At 37.8% G+C, this 18,543-nt stretch overlaps 1 pseudogene; it reads right to left on the bottom strand.

Moving 5' to 3' along the window:
• Positions 1-18,543, bottom strand: part of LOC113406124 — a 213,250-nt pseudogene that overhangs the window by 131,294 nt on the left and 63,413 nt on the right.

Genomic DNA, 18,543 nt, shown 5'->3' with positions numbered 1-18,543 from the left:
AAGAACATAATGTTGTGCTGAAAATGAGTACAAAAATGAAGTGTAATAATTTTCTTTGGAGAGTAGGGAAGGAGGTATTTGTGCCTAAGTAGGCTCTGTCCTTACCCTCCCCTGACTAACTGTGATGAACTGTTTTAAATTGCGTGCAGTCACTTTAAAAGAGATTAATTCTAAGTTGGCATGGTGATATGTGGCTCAGTTATGTGGGAAACATGGAATCATGAGAGGACTTGAGCTGTTTTGTTTTGCTCACCCAGCCAGCGGAAACTCGGCACATAACAGAAGTAATACTCTTAGCGAAAGTTCACTCTCAGTTCCTTTGACAAATTTCTCCTCTCCTCCTCCCACCCGCATCACAGAATCCACCTTGGAAAGAACATTCTGTGTGTGTTTTTTGTTTTTGTTTTTCCTTTTCTCCCTTTTCTAGTATAAGGTATTGCTTTTCTCAGTTGTAGACCCTGGTTGGCTGATAGCCTGAAGTGAGGAGAGGCAAGAGGTAAAGGGACAGATTTAATGGGGTAAAAGCAGTGCCTGCAATAACATCAGAAAGGAAAGATGTGTACCTGGGGCTGATTCTGTCTTGAAAGAAGGAAGGAGGGATTGGAAGTGGACTTGGCCTAGAATTGTATATCACAGGAAGGACCCACTTTGATTGTGTAACAGAGGAAGGTAAAAATAAAGCAAACAATAAAGGTCAGCAAACTACTTTCACACTGAAACGGATTAATTTGGATCATAGGCCCAAAGGAGAAAGGTTAATATACTGTCAATTAAATATTTCTCTTCCCTTTGCTTAATATGTATTGAAAATTAAGATTTTTGGGGGGAAGGGGGCGTGTAAAAAAATCTCTTCACGTTCCTTTAAACTGCTTTGTAAAAAAATCTATCTTTCCAAACTATAAAAATTACAGGGAGAAGACAACAAAAATATATATACATAGACTTGAACATATAGTCACAGATATGCTTTCAGACACACACACTTTTATTAAGTGTCACACACACTGATAACCTCTTTATTAAAATTAATTTGTGCATCTTTGCACGTGTCAATTAGTTGTAATAAATAACAACAATGAGGCTGATATTCAATCTGTCAAATAATCTGATAAATTCTCAGAGCTATTTACTTAGGAAATATGCTTATGATATTCCTTGCTCCTAAAAGAGAAAATGATTATACAGTAACTAAACCCTAAGTAAGAGCTAAAGATATTCACCTCATGAAGCCATTTCTCAACTAGCCCCTTGGCACTTGCTGGAATTATTCGCAGCACGAGCTCTACTTTTTCATTTTCTGCTGACTCCATGTGAGTAATTTCTTTCTCATGATTAAAAGTGAGCTTGGCAATTCCTTCAAAGCATTTCTTTAGGTGTGGTTGGTCTCGGAGTGGATCCTTTGTCTCAGAAAGGATTTCTAAGAGCTCATCGTTGCACAGAAAGAAAACACCTAAAGGTGATAAAAAATGAACTTTATAGATATTTATATAAACACATTTTATACCAATGCCCACAGCCAACAGATGAAATGGACTGTTTACCTTAGAAAGAATAGTCTTTTCTTCTCCAAATAATCATTCAGGCCTTTCTGAATGTCATCCAAAAGCGATTCTGCCTCCTTCAACTTATCCAGCATCTGGGGCTGTGAGATAACCCTCATGCCATTGGCCTCCTTCACTGACTCCTTCATTATTAGCCTCCTGGTGGGTGAGATAGAATACAGTGAATGTAATAACCATACTTCACACAACAGGCTCTCTCTCTCTTTTAAATTGAAAATCCCCTTATTACAAAACAAGGGGTGTTCTTTTTCTTCTACCTTTAAGTAGGACTGCCACATTCATTGCTTTTTACAAAAACGCAGCTGCTTTTTAAGCTACAGATAAATAGAATCTGCTAGGCGGTAATTCCACTCAGTCTGAATGCATTATTTTCTAAGACACTTTGGTGAGGGACTTTTTATTATAAACTGGAACGAACAAGGAAAGTCCTTTTCTCATCTAATTATGACTGTGCTTTGTTCTGTACTATTAACCTACAATGCCAGATTGATCTGCTATTTTTTTGCTTCAGCCAGTTCAATAAATCAACATGTTTTTCTGGCAAATTACAGAGCTAATTATTAAGACTTCATGGACTAATGATTAAAAATAGAAATAATATAAGACTATAGAGAATGCTGTATCAACAACAAAGCTAGACAACACATCAGTCCTTTGCAGTGCACAGTGCAATCTCATGTTTTAGCATCACTGATTAGTATAGATGGATGCTATTTGAACACAATCTACAGAATTTTCTTTCAATAAAACATTGATCCACTATGTATATTCTTCTCTGGACTGAAGAAAAAAGGTAAAACTGAACTGCATTATTTTGCATATATGTATGATTGTCCGTCATTTTATCGCTGCCACCATCACATTTCACTATTGTAAATCAGGAACCAAAAACATAAAATCAGCTCCAGGAATATACTAAAATAAATTAAAATCAAGACTACTTATATTGCTTTTTTCCTTAAGACTATATTTATATAATTTTGGATTTATAACAATATTATGAAAATATATTCATTGAATTTAAAGAATGGCTTAGTTTTGAAAGAAAAGTTTGTTATTTCCAAATAATGCCCTTAAATAGGCCATGACCCAAGGCTCCTGAAACCTAATTGATCCAGAATGTTTTACTTTGACAAATTTAAAAATATATAACAGCATTTCAACTGCACAAAAATAAATTCTACTCTAGTACTGGAAATAAGTCAAAGCTGCTGCTACACAAACACCTCCAATAAATGAAATTTACAGATTTAGACATCACCGCAAGTTTTCTTTTATGCAATAGACACTGTCAACAACTGACAAAATGTGATGAACTGTGTGAAAATGAATGAGAAATCCTTTCTACTTATTAATGTAAGTTTATTTTCAATACTTATGAGGTTGAAAACTTTCAGAATGGTAGGAAAAGCTCAAAGACCCCTCAGAACTGTACCTGCACAACATTCCCGGTTATAAACATAAAAACAAGTTTGATAACACACATGTGCAGTAAAAGAAAACTCATATTGTGACAGTCTTAAAATCTTATATGCACTCAAAATAATGCCACCCCGATGTATTACAATTTAAAATATTATGAGAGGGATCATAATAAATAACTGAGATGATGCCTACATTTTTCAAAGCACATATTGCAAGACGATATATAAATACAGCCAACAGTGTGACCTTACTTTGAGATTCTAAAGCTTGCTACTGCCATAAGGCATTTCTCAGTGTTCTGATATTCTTGGCAAACAATGGGTCCTTTAGGTTGCTGGTCTCAGTATCAGGAGGCAAATCTAATGCTGTAGTACCAAGAGAAGCCTAATTTGCTCAGAATAAAGAATAGCAAAGCGTTTCCATGAAGAAATAAACCTAAGTGTATTACAGAAGCTTCAAAGCTGTGAGATTAAACAAACACATCAACATAAAAATCAATTTAGCTGACTGCACTGAGCAAATATTATCTTAAATGAGGAAGACATTCAGTTGCATTTGTTTTTTAAAAGTTTCAGTTTAGTACCAATTAGTTTAGGGTGGTAAAATACATTTACTCTGTGTGTGTGTGTGTGTGTGCGCGCGTGTGTGTGTGTGTGTGTGTGTGTGTACACACATATATAACAACGGTATTTGTTGTTATATTTGTAGCAAGGATATTCACCACAGAGTCTAGATTTTGCAGTGAAAAGAAAAAATAAGATGCCACTGTGTAATCTTGTTTCCTTACAAAATAATTTTGGACTATCCATGTACCCAGCCTTCTTTTCTTGGACAGGAAATCAAGGCCATAAAACAATTACCATGGAAAGAAGAAAGTTTTACTCAATGGGGGCCGTTATTTTGTTTAAACTACTTTCAAAATTTAAGAATCAGTGTGAGTGGACTATTCTCATCATGTTTTCTGACTGTTTTCCAGGGTAATTTGGAAATATGACTGTCCTACAGATTAAAATATACTCCACATGTCTCTAACATTGCAAACATCAGTAGTATGCAAGCAACTGGATTAAAAATAAGATGTAAAATCTCCAATTTTTCCACAAAGCCTCAGCTAAGCTATAGAGAATGAACTGGTTAGGCTATACTCTACACTAGTCCAGACTAAGCCCTATTTAGTAGAAATTGACAGATGCCAAAACATCGAGTGCTCATTGCAGTGATAGTTTTTAGATATTGACCACAGTTTACTAGATTCCATTTTGAGACCATTAAACATATGTTATAGGACATAAAAACATAGTAAGATTTGACTTGCGGTTATAATGGTGAAATATGAATACTCAGTCTCTCTCCCTCTCTTTTGACATGTCAAAAGAGGCTTCAAAACACAATTGATTATTAATCATGTTTATTAAGGCAGTGCCTCAGGGCCAACCAAGAATGAGGTCCCATTGTGCAAGGCACTGTACAAACACAGCACAACAGACAGTCCCGGCCCCAAAGAGCTTACTATCTAAATAGACAAGACACAGTGTGGGGAAAAGGGGGATAACACACAAGGAGAGTGAACTATGTGATGCCAGCAAAAGATTCGTTATAGTGAAGAAAAGTTTAGGGCAAGGGGTTTTTTTTGTTTATTTTTTAATTTAAGAAAACATTTAATCTGAAATGCTTTAGAAAAATCATGTTCCTCAAAGAAAAATACACACTTTTCCTTATAGTGACTTCATATTTTTTCTTCAAACTTTTACTTGATATTCTTATTTTTTTAAGTTATCTTGTTTCCAAAAAAGGGAAGTAGATTAAACAATTGGACATGCAAAATATTTTCTTACAAATCAAGAATGCTTTATAATACTATTCTACTCTTCTATATTGCCTTCCAACTGAGGATCTCAAACCATTTCAAAAATATTAAATAAGTAACCCTTACTACATCCCTTTGAGGCATGGGAGCATTATAATAATAAAAACAGTAATAAGAGTAATAGTAACAGTAATGATAATAATAACTATATACATCAGTAAAAGTATTATACCTGTTTTTACTGATGGAAATACCATGGCACAGAATGACTAAATGACTTAACTAAGACACACAACCACAGACCTAGATACAAAACACAGATTTCTAGTCCTGTGCTTTATTCAGTAGACTGTGTTTCCCTTCACTTCAAAAAAAATCACCAAGATCTCCTAAAGCAGTGGCTGTCAGCCTTTCCAGACTACTGTATCCCTTTCAGGAGTCTGATTTGTCTTGCGTACCCCCAAGTTTCACCTCACTTATAAACTACTTGCTTACAAAATCAGACATAAAATACAAAAGTGCTATTACTATTACTGAAAAAATGCTTACGGTCTCATTTTTACCATATAATTATAAAATAAATCAATTGGAATATAAATATTGTACTTATATTTCAATGTATAGTATATAGAGCAGTATAAACAAGTCATTGTATGAAATTTTAGTTTGTACTGAGTTTGCTAGTGCTTTTTATGTAGCCGGTTGTAAAACCAGGCAAATTTCTAGATGAGCTGATGTATCCCATGGAAGACCTCTGCGTACCCCCCGAGGGGTTTACTAACCCTGGTTGAGAACCACTGTCCTAAAGAACGCCCCAGAAAAAATCATGGTATAAAGTTTAGAAAACTAGTGTTCTATACTATGAACTAGCTATATTTACATTCAAGAGAAATTCTATCATGACTGAAAATTAAGGTAAGAGTAGTAACTGTTTTAGACTGATACAATTAAAGATTAAGCAAAGCTAAGGAGGACCTACTGCAATAAGGGCCCAGTTCTTCATACCCACTTGCATGCAGAATTTTCATTGAGTCTAAAAAGCAGCTCTGGAAACAGAGGATGTGGAGAGGGAATCAGACCCTAAGTAGCTAACAACAACAAACTTACCAGTTCCTACTGACAACTTCAAAGTGCTTTCCTTCTACTGATATTTGGTTACAAGTATCTTGTGAGCAAAGCATGGGTTCCTGGCATCACCAGGGCCTTTTGAACTTGCAGCCAGGTTTCCATAATCTCCTGCATTAGTCGAGCTGGAGACAACAAACATGAAATCTCATTTGTTGCAAGCAATGAGGAATGTACGTGTTCCCTTACCACATCCAATAAATGCCATTTATACCACATATTAAAAATAAAGTGAGCTGTTACCAGATATAAAATCACTCAACACCACTATATTCTTACAAAGTTAAAAGAAAGTGGTCTCAACTTCTGTTTTCTGCTCTACTTTGTGAAGCATAATGAAGAATGGGCCAGCACAGCTGCCTGTTTGTGAGTTTCACTTGGATGATTCACTTACTTACCGGATGACTGTGTCTATTGCATTTGGGCTCACATAATAAAAACTAAAGTGAAATCAATTTAACAAAGAACTTTATGCTTCCCCCCCCCCTTCTTAACATTCTACACAGTGCAAGTAGCACCGCAAACTTTGAAAAGTTTTATATAATGAAAATTACTGAAGCATAAATCACATAGGGTGGTGAAAACTGAGATGTAGCATGGAGATGAAATCTAAAAGCTAATTAAATTCAACAAGAGCCTCTCAAAAGGCAACATACCAGCTTAGCCTCCCATGCTAATATTTCGTTTTGAAGGGTGCAATAAATGGAGGGACTTTCATGGCTGTAGTTTTCACAATGTGATCCTCCAGCAGAACCTGAGAGGGGAGAAAAAAAGATTAGATGCATGGATTACAGTACTGAATGGATGCCAAGGCCATGATAAAAAGAATAGATAAGTTAGGGCTTCTCAGGAGCTAAATTTGAAGCCAACCAGCAAAACGGATTGAACCTTATTACCTCTAGTCACTGAGAAATTCCCCAGACAGTTGGATGTAATTTGAAAAGGTCAGAAAAAAATTTCCTGCACAGTATTACGGCTTCGTGGTTTAAGGGTGTACATTTGTGAGATGCCTGCTCTAATCATTTTTATCGACTTGGTATAGAGAGATAGACTGACATACAAGGAGGCAAGACAGATGGATCAGATAAGACCTACCGTTTGTTTCCTATTCTAAAATATCTTACAGTTTTACGTAACTTTTTAGTTTGAAGCATTTCAGCTTGTCCTTTGCTTTATTGAGAGAATATGCCTTATTTCTCTATGGCAGACAAAAAGGGAGAGAATGCATATGTCTGCTGTAATTTTTAATAGACAACCTGCTGTAATTTTTTTGTATTTGTATTCAGTGAACTCCCTATGAATTGGAAATATACAAGTGAAGCCCAGTACGTAGAATAAGATTTTCTGGACAATTTTAGGTAGATTTTATTTTTTTTGTTTTGCTTTAAGGTGACAGTCCTCCCTGAAAAGATTATAACAATGACCTTCAACATATTCATAGTACAAGCTTTGTTATCAATATGGCTGTTTTGCAAAAAAAACCCAAAACAATCAAAACATTTAATTCTTTGGTTTAGCATACACAAGAGGCTTGTAATCAATATGAACATTTGCTAACATTACACAGTCCATTTTTCATGCAATTAAAATGACAGGCGATTTAACACCACAAAAGTGGTATTATTCACCCAAACCCTGAAAAAGTTTTAATTTACATTAGACTTTCTTTCACTAAGAAGTCATTCATCTTCCAGTCATAACACAAACACTATTCACTGTGCACTTGCTCGACATCCACTGCAGAGACATTTTTAACAGGCTTTAAAGTACGGCTGTGAGAGTTCATCTACTGTATTATGTTTATGGGACCTGCTTAAAGGCTCACTAAAACTGTTTCCACTTTGATCGGGAAGATATTTCCATATGGCCATATTCCCTCCCCTTAAGCCCAAAACATTCAGAACAAGAAGAAATTGCAACTGAGAGTAGCATACATCTTCAGACCAACAAAGCCTTTAAAGCAAGTCAGAAAGGGTTAGTTGTAGCAAGGAATGAAAAGGTCTGAATTGTTCCGCTAATGGAAGTTGATACTCTCAACTGAACTGGGGCTGTTCCTTAGAGGAAAAGAGATACATGGGTTCCTAAACATAACACTTTCTTCAGTAATTTAGGAAGCTTCAAAGGAAGACAAACACTCTTGCATATACTGGAGGAAACAAATCACATACTAGGGTTTAAAACAACTTAATTGGACTCCTCAAATTCAGCCTTAAAACTTAAATTAGTATTTTATTAGCTACTGTTGTCTTCTGGGTCTATGGAATACAATGAGAATCTAATACTTTAATGGGATAGAAGTGTAAAGGCATGGGAGCCCCCCCCCCAACATTCTTTCTGGGCTACATAATAATAATAATAATAATATATGGAGATATACCTATCTCATAGAACTGGAAGGGACCCTGAAAGGTCATCAAGTCCAGCCCCCTGCCTTCACTAGCAGGACCAAGTACTGATTTTGCCCCAGATCCCTAAGTGATCCTCTCAAGGATTGAACTCATAAACCTGGGTTTAGCAGGCCAATACTCAAACCACTGAGCTATCCCTCCCCCCAACAGTATTTTCATTTTCTCTAACATTATTTTGTAAACAGAAGAACTGGCACAGAAATTAAGTTTCTGTTACTCCCCTGCTTTGAACTCATCCAATGATGAGGTCATCTAGTCTCGAAATTTCTCCACAGGAAAGCTCCTGCATGCAGAAAATTAGGACCATTTAGATATCACAATTTGAGGAGCCAAGTCTCAATTTTTAAAAGAGTGTCTTGTCTACATATTTTAACGCCATATGCTGGCTGTCCCTACTTGGTTCCCTCTTTGCAAAAGTGGTCGCCTTCTAGCCTACTACTTCTGGTTCCTGTACATTTGTCTTGACTCCTCCAACAAGCAGTGTTAGTAGCTGTGAAGAACAACAACTTCTAGAGGAGCGATTCCGTGCACTAGATGTATTAAAAGAGCTCAATGGCATTCACTATTTTTAGAATTATTTGTTTTGAGAGTTTTGATACCATCAATAATGAGGTACTGACTTGTCTTTGGACTTCAGCAGGAGTAAGTTGTGCAGCTTATTTATAGTTTTGTTCTTTTCTTGTTGAGCATTCCCCGGAAGGCGGTGTGGGGCAATTGCTCCTATTCCTGAAAGGGTACTATTATGTGGAGTTGCATACAGTCCCATCTCTCCTATTTCCACAGGTATTTGGCACAAGATAGGCTTATGGCATTTTCAGTACCCTGACAGCACCGATCTTTCTCTTTCTCAACTGAGCAAGCTAGCCATTGGGAGACATGGATGGGAGCCATCTTGCTGAAGCTTGATCCAGAGAAGACTGAAGTGATGCCATCTATCTAGGTTTTTACATATTTGCCCATTGCCATTGTATCTGAGTGTCCCCATACTCCGAGAAGCAACCAGAAGAAATGGTGAGTGTGAAACTGTGCCTGCCATTTGTGATTCATACTGTGATCCCAGTGTTGAGGGCTGGAAGTTGAACTCAGCAAAGTTCAAACTGGAAATAAGATGCGACTCTTTAACAGTGGGCTTAATCCATCACTGGGATAGATTACTAAAATTTGTGGAAGATTTTCGATTAGTTTGATTCTTTAAATCAAGATTGAATTTCTTTATTTTTTTAAAAGATATGCTCTAGTTCCCATGCAGAAATCAGATTGGTCCCTTCTCGACTTCAAATCTGTGAATCTGGGAGCAAAGTTAGCTCCCCAGATGCTCCCAGATGATCATCAGTGGTCAGGCATTCTTTTTTCACCTGTCAGGCCAGGAGATTGCAACCATTTATTTCACATGCTGACCTTGTGCTACTGTGATCTGTGCCTTTGTCTCCTGAAGTCCAGATTACTGAAATGTGCGTTACATGGCACTTCACTTTAAATCAATCCATAAACTTAAAATGGTGGAGGTGGTGAAAGTGAAGGTCTGTTTAGTAGGTCTGTTTAGTGCTTGGCAATCTGCATTCGCCGATTACTGGTTTCCAGATGGAGTTTAAGACATTGGTTTTAACCTATAAAGTCCTAAATGGCTTGGGACCTTCTTACTTGAGGGATTGCCTCTGTCCTTTTGATCAGTAGAGATGCCTGAGCTGGATCTATCTTGATTACAGCGTCCTCCATGAGAGACCTGTGGCTTGGAACCAACTTCCTCCACTGCTCTAGCCCAGTCAAATGTTGTTCACCTGCATGGCTCACTACAAAGAATATCCACTTACTCTGTATGTAGAGGCAGGGGGCTGAGGGTTATGTGCGGGTGGAGAATCTTTGTTGAGAGTTGACTCTAATGATCAGGGTTAGCTGTTAGGTGCTAGTTTTATTATTTGTCTCTTGTTAAAATCCTATAGATGGAAATAAATAAATGGCAAACCTTTTCAAAATAAAATGAAAAGTGCTCAAGGAAAGCACAGAAGAGACATGCAACTCTGGGTATTATACTGGGGATAGCTCAACCAGACTTGATGCCTTCAAAATATGTCCATTCAAATATTCACCATCACCAAACCATTCTATTTTAAAAATCACTCTGAGAAACACAGCTTTTTGAATCCCTTGTTATTTTTTATCCGTGAGAGTTGACTACTCTGAAAAAAGTTATCATTCACTAGTTAGTTGTAATGTTTATGTTTTAAACAGCAACTCACTCTTAAAAATAAATTACATCTTCCTAAAGACAGATAATAAAAGTAGTTAGAAAAAGCTGGTGGACTTATTGTGTATAAAAATTTCATTTTACCAAATCTCTCATGTGAGCACTGATTCAGCTCAGGCACTGATATCATTAGAATTAACTTTCAACAAATTAGGTTTGGGAACAATGAAATGCAATTAAAATATTGTATGTGCTTCAGCGGGAGCTGATAATGTTTCATGCATGTTTAGAGGGGAAAAAAACCGAGAGAAACCTCTCTCTTCCAGTCATTAAAGGAACTAATTAAAGCTCTTCTAACAAGGTAAAATAAGATTTTGTACAGTTTCTTCAGCATTTCAATTTAAGATTCATATGCTTTTATATGCATACCACAGCTGTGAGAACAAGAATTCCTCCATCTATGTAAGATGAAAAACTAAAATAAACACCTTTCCAATCCATTTTCATTTTGTTAAGGACTTTCTCCAAAGCATGTTCTTTACTGGCTTGGGAGCTAAAATGGCTTAAAACTTCCAAATACTTTTCAAGGGCAATCTCTAAAACTTCCTCCAGAGAAGATCCTTCCTGGAGGGTCATGTTGAATCCAACCTAAGTAGCACAAATTGAAACTATAACGTCTTAGCATGAAAACAATTGGAACTCTCTTCAATCTAAAAAATAGTTACTACCAAATACAATGGACAGAGAAAAAACTTTAGAGATTCACTGCTTTTCACTGAAAGCAAAGAAACCCCCAAAATGTAAGACCAGAAAAAAGACTAGCTAAGGAAAAAAAATCCTATATGGAGATCTGAAGTTTGGCCCTAAATTTGACGAACTAACAGGTAAATCATTTTGCCCATTCATTGTGGGCCACATTTTCAGAGACCTCAACTCAGCCTCTAAATGTATGCACCCAAACTTGCACAATTATTTACACAGGTAAATAATGTAGTTTGTGAATGCAAACTGGATGTTCAGCTACCCAGTCTGTGTGCCTCTATCTCAACTGTATGTCTAAATTCTATTTGCCTATGCAAGTGAATGTGAATAATGGCAGATGAACATTTAGAGGCCATTTAAAAATCATCTCTCGGGGCTATGGGTTTGCATCTTCACCATGTGGAAAAAACTAAAAGCTTCAAAAATGATAGAAATTACTGGGCTTTGTGTTCTATTGTGAGGGAACCTGAAATGACAAATTTTAAATTATTCTTACACTATGAAATGTTTCACTCACACTGCCACTGCCTTACAAACGTTTTTAAAAATTCATTTTTCCAATTCTAAGCCTACTTTAACTACCTGGACTTGGGTTATTAGTTCTATCAAAGTCCAAACGATAACATTTTACATCATGTATAGTATTATTTACACGTGTGCAGCCTGAAATGCCGGCCTTTTATAAAATCATTTGTGGTTGTGTAGTTTTGATTCAAATTCATGGGTCAGATTTTCAAACACTCCCTGCATTGGCCTAATTCTGCTCCCGTTGAAGTCAGCAGAATTCTTACCCTGGGAGAAGAGCACATGACTGTGACACGCACCTTGAATAAGGCACAGAATAAATACATGTGGTAAAAATGAGGCCCTAATTTTATTAACTCTGAACTGCCAATTAGAATCCGAAAATGCTCGATCACCCCTTCATCCCATATGCTAGCAAGCAGGTAAATACCACTGCACTCCAAAACTGGCCTGTACACCAACTGCAGGACCTGCAAAACATCAAAGAGGGGGCAAGCCAGCTGCACCCCTGCAATGATAAGGAAATTGGCCTTGCAGCCAAATTCCTACCTCACAGTGAAGTGATGGCCGAACTGATGAAGGGAGGCCTTAGAATGCACAAATCCTAGAGAAAAACACCCTGCTTAATATACCAAGCCTTCCAGCTGCCAGAGCCTAATGGGTCTGTCAACCTGCCAGCTGGACTTTGCAAACTCCTGTCTGCTGGACTCCTGGAAATGTTATGATAGAAACATTTAATATAAAACGTCAGGAAACCAAACCTCATGGGTCAGAAAAAAAGATTTTAAAAATCCCTTCCTAACCCCAAAAGACAATTAGCAAAAGCCCTCCGCATCCCAGGAAGTTGAGAACCAGACTCAAGCAGCCAACAACAAACCACAGGGAGAGAGTATAATTAACAGCAAACTCAAAATGGCTGCTAGTCTGGAAGAAACTTCAAGACCCCACTTAGGGAACAGGAGAGCGCCAAACCAGTCAGGATCCCTGCAGCAGCCAATCAAGGTACCGAGTAGGGTGAGAATTAGGGAGCCCAGACCCCAGTTCCTTCCAACCCAAAGAGGGGGCCCATAGTAGGGGAAGGAAACTCTGTAGCCAGATCAAACCCTTACCCTGGCCTATAGCTCCTGGAACTGATAGCATAATGTTTTTTGAGCCTTACTTTTTATCTAGATTCTTATGCCATGTCCATCAAGGTGGTATCTGAGCATCCAGCTTGCTGTTACAGTTTTGTACATTTATCAAAACAAATAAAGACCCAAATGCTGCAGTCATTACTCAGGCAAAACCCCCACTGAGAACATCAAAACAGGACAGAGAGTTCCTAGTTCCCATCAGAATAGCAGCTAAAAGTTACCTTTCGAAATAAGACTGTTGCTGAAAAGGTTATGGATTTTACAAAGCATACCACTACAGATAAAACAAGTTTGACTATGCAAACCTTCACACAGAGATCTTAAATAGCCTTTTAGTCACATTTTATGTGAAACGCACTATCAAGTCCAAAATGGAATTCCTACTACATTCACTGTGGGGGAATAAAGTAACATTAAAATCTTGATGATATTCAGATTTATTATTTATTTACTAGTTTTTCTGATGCTGTCCATGATCATATTATCCAACTTAAGGCTCATATCACAGGGTACAGATGTCTTACGTTTCTTTCTTAAGTTACATACAGGCAAGCTGGAAATCTTGTTCAGCCCTCAGATTTCTCAACTCAATCTCACTGCTTTCAAGACTTAGAAGTTAACTGTAGAACCATTTACCCCGTAGCTGTGGCGAAGAGACCTTTTTGATCCCAACCTTTCCTCTATCGTCTAATATAGCGGAGGAATTTGATGTTGATGACTTCATTTCTTTAATACTGCTGAAATTCATTGCTTTTTGTGCCTTCTCAGTTGATAAAACATTGGCTCCTGATTTAGTTGTATCATTATTTTGACAATTGTAATATTTATTTCCTTTTAGCCAGCCACCCTTTTTTCTTCATGCACAGCCTCCAATCTTTACTAGTATTACATTATTTAATATTTGTATTACAACAGCACCCAGAGGCAATGATCAGGATCAGGGAGCTGTTGTACTTTGTACTGTACAAACAGAAGTAGACACGGTTCTTGCCCTGAAGAGCTTGCGATGAAATTTAAAATGATGCTGTTAGATAATTTTCCTATTGTTCTTGCTATTCTCATGTCATTCCATTATTTGTTCATGTACAGTATATTTGTTGCTGATATGCAAGCATGAAGTTTAAAGTGGTACTGTTGGCATTTAAAGGTATTTATACCTCTGTTCTATATCTCCCCATTTATGTTAATTATCATTATTTTTTATTATTTGTATTTCAGTAGTGCCTAGAGCCCCCTACCTAGATTACTGGCCCATAGTAGCAGTGTACAAACTCATTAAAATATATCCTTTTTTTTTCAACCAGCTCTACCAAAGAGTTTACAACTTAAATAGACAAGACAAAGAAAGGATAGAAGTAAAAAAGAGAGGTGGTGAAGTGACTTGCCCAAAGTCCCTTTTTAACTGAATGAAGGAGATGCCCTGCAGGGAAAAATAGTATGTGATCATGTAACTAAAGACCATATAATGCATACGCACAAGGTGCAGAATTAAGGTTACATATGTTTATTATGTGTTACTACACTTGAGTCCAATTGTACAGGCCATAGAGGGAGATGACAATTATAAGCAACCGCATTTACAAATCTCTACAAATTAACAAAAACAGTTTGTCTATATATAATGCCCAGTTTTTGTGTTTGACATCTCAGGGCCTGATAAGGTTAGAAGCAAATGTTTTGCATTCCATTGGGAATCTCTTTTTTCTACTATCTAAAGATATAATTCTCACTTGGTAGGCCTGGTGGGTGGAGAGATATTGGATTTTATAAGTGTCATTGATTCAGACCTGAACATTGCCTCATCCTGCTCCAGAGCCCAATATAACTGGGGGAGGGGGGTAAATCCCCATGTAAGGGGGAAGGAAAAACACTTCTCTGGCAGGTTATTTTGTGAAAAGAAAATGGTTGCTCTGGAGCACTGGAATGTTAGTAGTCCTAATTAGATGAACTAGAGGAAAAAGGGCAGGTCAGGTGCTTAAAGGGACAGCATAAAAGCAATTTTTCACATGGTTACTACCGTCACATATATGTTGAGGGTGGGTGAGGGTGCACATAGGTATATCACAGAGAGAAAGAGGAGAACATTTGCAAGCACACGTTTGTGAGCACGTACACACACACACACACAGTACACAGTGTAAAATAGCAAAGTTACTTAGACAGTTCTTTCATCAGTCTAAACACACCATAGCATAATTGAATCTATCCATGCAATATTGTTTTTGAAATTCTGTCATTTCAGAAAATTATAATTATACTAAAATGGAAAAGTCTGAGCCTATCACAGTATAAAAATGCTACACCAGAACTTGCTCACAACTGAAAAGCAGTTCTTTACAGAGATATGGTATGTAAATCTCTATAGTCTGATCAGCTACTAAAATGAAAATTCAAACCATATGCTAACAAACACAGCCAGCTCTAATCTCAATTCACCGAGCTGACAGAGGAAACATTTCAAGTGTTTCATTATTAGACATTTCAGTCTATGGATGTCTGAATCAGAGAAAGAAAGAAAGAAAGAAAGAAGTTGGGAGTAGTGAAGGGAACAAGAGGGTAACAATAGGAAACAAGACCCAAGATAAAGACTGGAGTGGTGTTATGTGAGGTCTAGAAGATGAGGATGCAAAATTTGAACTTAATATGGTATGCAAAGGAGAGCCAAATAGACTGATTAAAGAGGGCAATTGTGGCACATTTAGTTACATAACTAGTTTACTTTGTACTACACCTTTAAATACATATAAACACTGCTGCCTGCAGACACAGGGAGCCACTGTGAAAGGCAGAGTTGATGCAGAGTCTTAGGAGACACATTCTCTCATGGAGACTCTATTTTTGTTCTTTCTTCCTGATTCCCATAATCTAAAACAAAAGTATGTTTAGATTGAAAGCATATGTTTTCCTCTGTGTACAGAAATGCAACATGAATGGTGTGGTCCAATCAAAGGCTGAAGAAGATAATTTTAGAAACTATCTTTTGAGCTGGCTGTGAGGTCAAAGAGGACAGAGAGGAAGAAGTTGCAGTAATCAAGATGTGAGATAACCAGGACATGGACAAATGTTTCATTTGCACAGAGTTGGACGAACATTATGCAGATGATACTCAGCTCTACTTATCCTTCACTGTATAGGACCATACCCCCAAGATGGCCCAAAGCTTGGACAAGATCAGCTCCTGGATGAAGAACAGGTGGTTGAAGCTGAACCTGCACAAGATGCAGGTTACACCAGTGGACAGAGAAAAGCATTTGGAATAGTGTGCAGTCATGGTGCAGTCTCTTCTCTTTGAGGGCACATGCTCCTAGTTGGTCAATTCAGTCCATAGTTTAAGAGAGTTCCTGGATTCAGCATTGATGCTAAGCTCTCACATGGCAGCATCCCAAAACAAACTTTCTATCGTCTCCATCTGGCCAGGAGATTGTTCGATCCTGGCAGACGACTTGGCCTCAATTACACATGCCTTCATCACCTCCCATCTGAACCACAAAGATGCAATACACCTGGGCATAAAGCCATCAGCCCACAGGAAACTCCAACTAGTCCAGAATATTGCAGTGAGTAACCTCAGCAATACAGGCTATCGTAAGCACCCATCCTCCATTCCCTACACTGAATATCGAGTCAAGTTCAAGGTCTTGGTCTTTAACTTCAAGGTGTTCAATGGCCTGGGCCCAGCATTTTTAAATCATAGCCTCAAGCTCCAGGACGAGGACCATGGTCAACAACTCCCCTGGGGAGAGGATGAGAGAAAGAATGATGTTAGTCATGCCATTGAATTCACTAGTGGAAGGCACCCAGAGACTACAGTGATGGGGCAAGAATAAGAACCTATATAGAACAGGCAGAAAGGAGGATTTGGGAGTAAAGGAGGGTACCAAGAACAGAGGCCACTCTTTCCTCCTTGATATTCTGATCTCCCTTGGCTTTCATGGCCCCGTACTCTCCAATCTCTCAGATCACTCTGCAGAAAGATTAAGGAGGATGAGTACAGAGTAGAGGCCCTCAGACTCGTCCAGGAAGAGGTAACCAAATATTTCGCTGAGAGACATTTCAGTGGAACATAAGGAATGCCAGGAGGGAATCAGGAGAGAAGGAAATGCTTTGTGACAAGGTCAGTGCCTTCTTTTAAAACTATTAGGGTGCTAGCTAGCAGAAACAAACAGCAGTAATACTGGTAAATCAAGAAGAGATTATACATTGCCTGCCAAGGAGTTTAAAGATGAAGGGAGGAGCGGCAGCAGTTTAACAGACAGGTGGGTTCAAAGCTCAGCATTTGGAGGAGGGATACTACACTGAGGGTAAGGAAAATGGAGAGAGGATACTGAGAGGATTAGGGTGAAGGAGAGGGATGTGGTTAGTTAGTGAGGAGGTAAGGTCAGGGGCATGTAAAGGAAATGGGGTGAAAGTAATTGTGAGATAGTTCAAGGTTAGCAACTGGAGTGAAAGGAGAAACACAGTATTGAAGGATGTTTCCAATCTTCTTAACGAAGGTGGTAAGATCCTGGGAAAGGAGGGGCACAGGTCTGAGGATGGACTCGAAGGCATAGAACTCCATATAGGGAGAAGGAGAAGTGTTGTTAAACAGGCATACTCAGTATTATGCAATACTCAGTATTCTGCACCTCTCAAACATACTTGGAGAAAGGATGGTGATAAAAAAAAAGACAGGAAATAAAATTTTAAAAGTCCTTCTTTTAATTATGTAATTTTATTCATTAAATCCAAGAGTAAGAAACATGGAAGTGCCTAAAATTATATAAATTGCAGGAGGACTATCTCTATTCCCTCACATTAGCAAGAAGAACCTATGTGTTTGCTTTGGAAAAAGACAAATTTAGATCCTTATAAAAAGACCCTTATAAATTTAGGAGACAATCCCATGGAAAAATTAATCCACAGGGACACAGCTGTTATTCTTTTTGATACTTCACTGTGGAACAAGTTATTAATAAAACTACAACAAATACATGATGATGGATTAACCTGTGTCTTGAAGATCTGAAAGGTTAAAAACAGAGGAGTTGTTCTATGTTGTATGTTACCAATAAAAGCAAAAGCTCAATACCTGTAGCCTTTGAATGAACAGCTGTAGGGCCCAGTTTTCCATGGTGTTGAGTGCCCTCAACTCTAATTGTCTTCAGGAAGTGCTCAGCACCTTGAAGGTTTGGGCCATTAATTAATTAAAAGTTCAATACAGAAAAGCCTTTATCACTTTTGTCTATCCTGCTGCCAATGAATAATTATTTCCAACAGTATGTTTTTGAGTGCTATGGTTCAATCTAATTTGAAATGACTCTTGTAATAATGCTTCCAACACTTCCCTCAAAAGACGACTTCACAGGTTAACTAACATCCCCCAACATCTGTCTATAAAAGTACTTCTATCTGATTGCCATATACAATACTCAAACATTTCATCCTAAGCTTTCTGAGATGCATTTGTCTTGGTGAGCCATGGATGAAAAGTAGTCACTGATATAGCAGAGTACTGGCCCGTTTCTAGTTCTGAAGATCACAACCAAGGCAGTGAATTGGCACATAAGAGGCCTGAGATCCAGTGGGGGAGATCAGAACACAGTTATAGTAATGCAGCCGCTAGATGACAAAT

The sequence above is a fragment of the Terrapene carolina genome, unplaced genomic scaffold (genome assembly GCF_002925995.2).
Source record: "Terrapene carolina triunguis isolate 2854851 unplaced genomic scaffold, T_m_triunguis-2.0 Scaffold68, whole genome shotgun sequence".
Taxonomy (NCBI): domain Eukaryota; kingdom Metazoa; phylum Chordata; order Testudines; family Emydidae; genus Terrapene; species Terrapene triunguis.
This window is presented reverse-complemented; position numbering and strand designations above follow the sequence as displayed.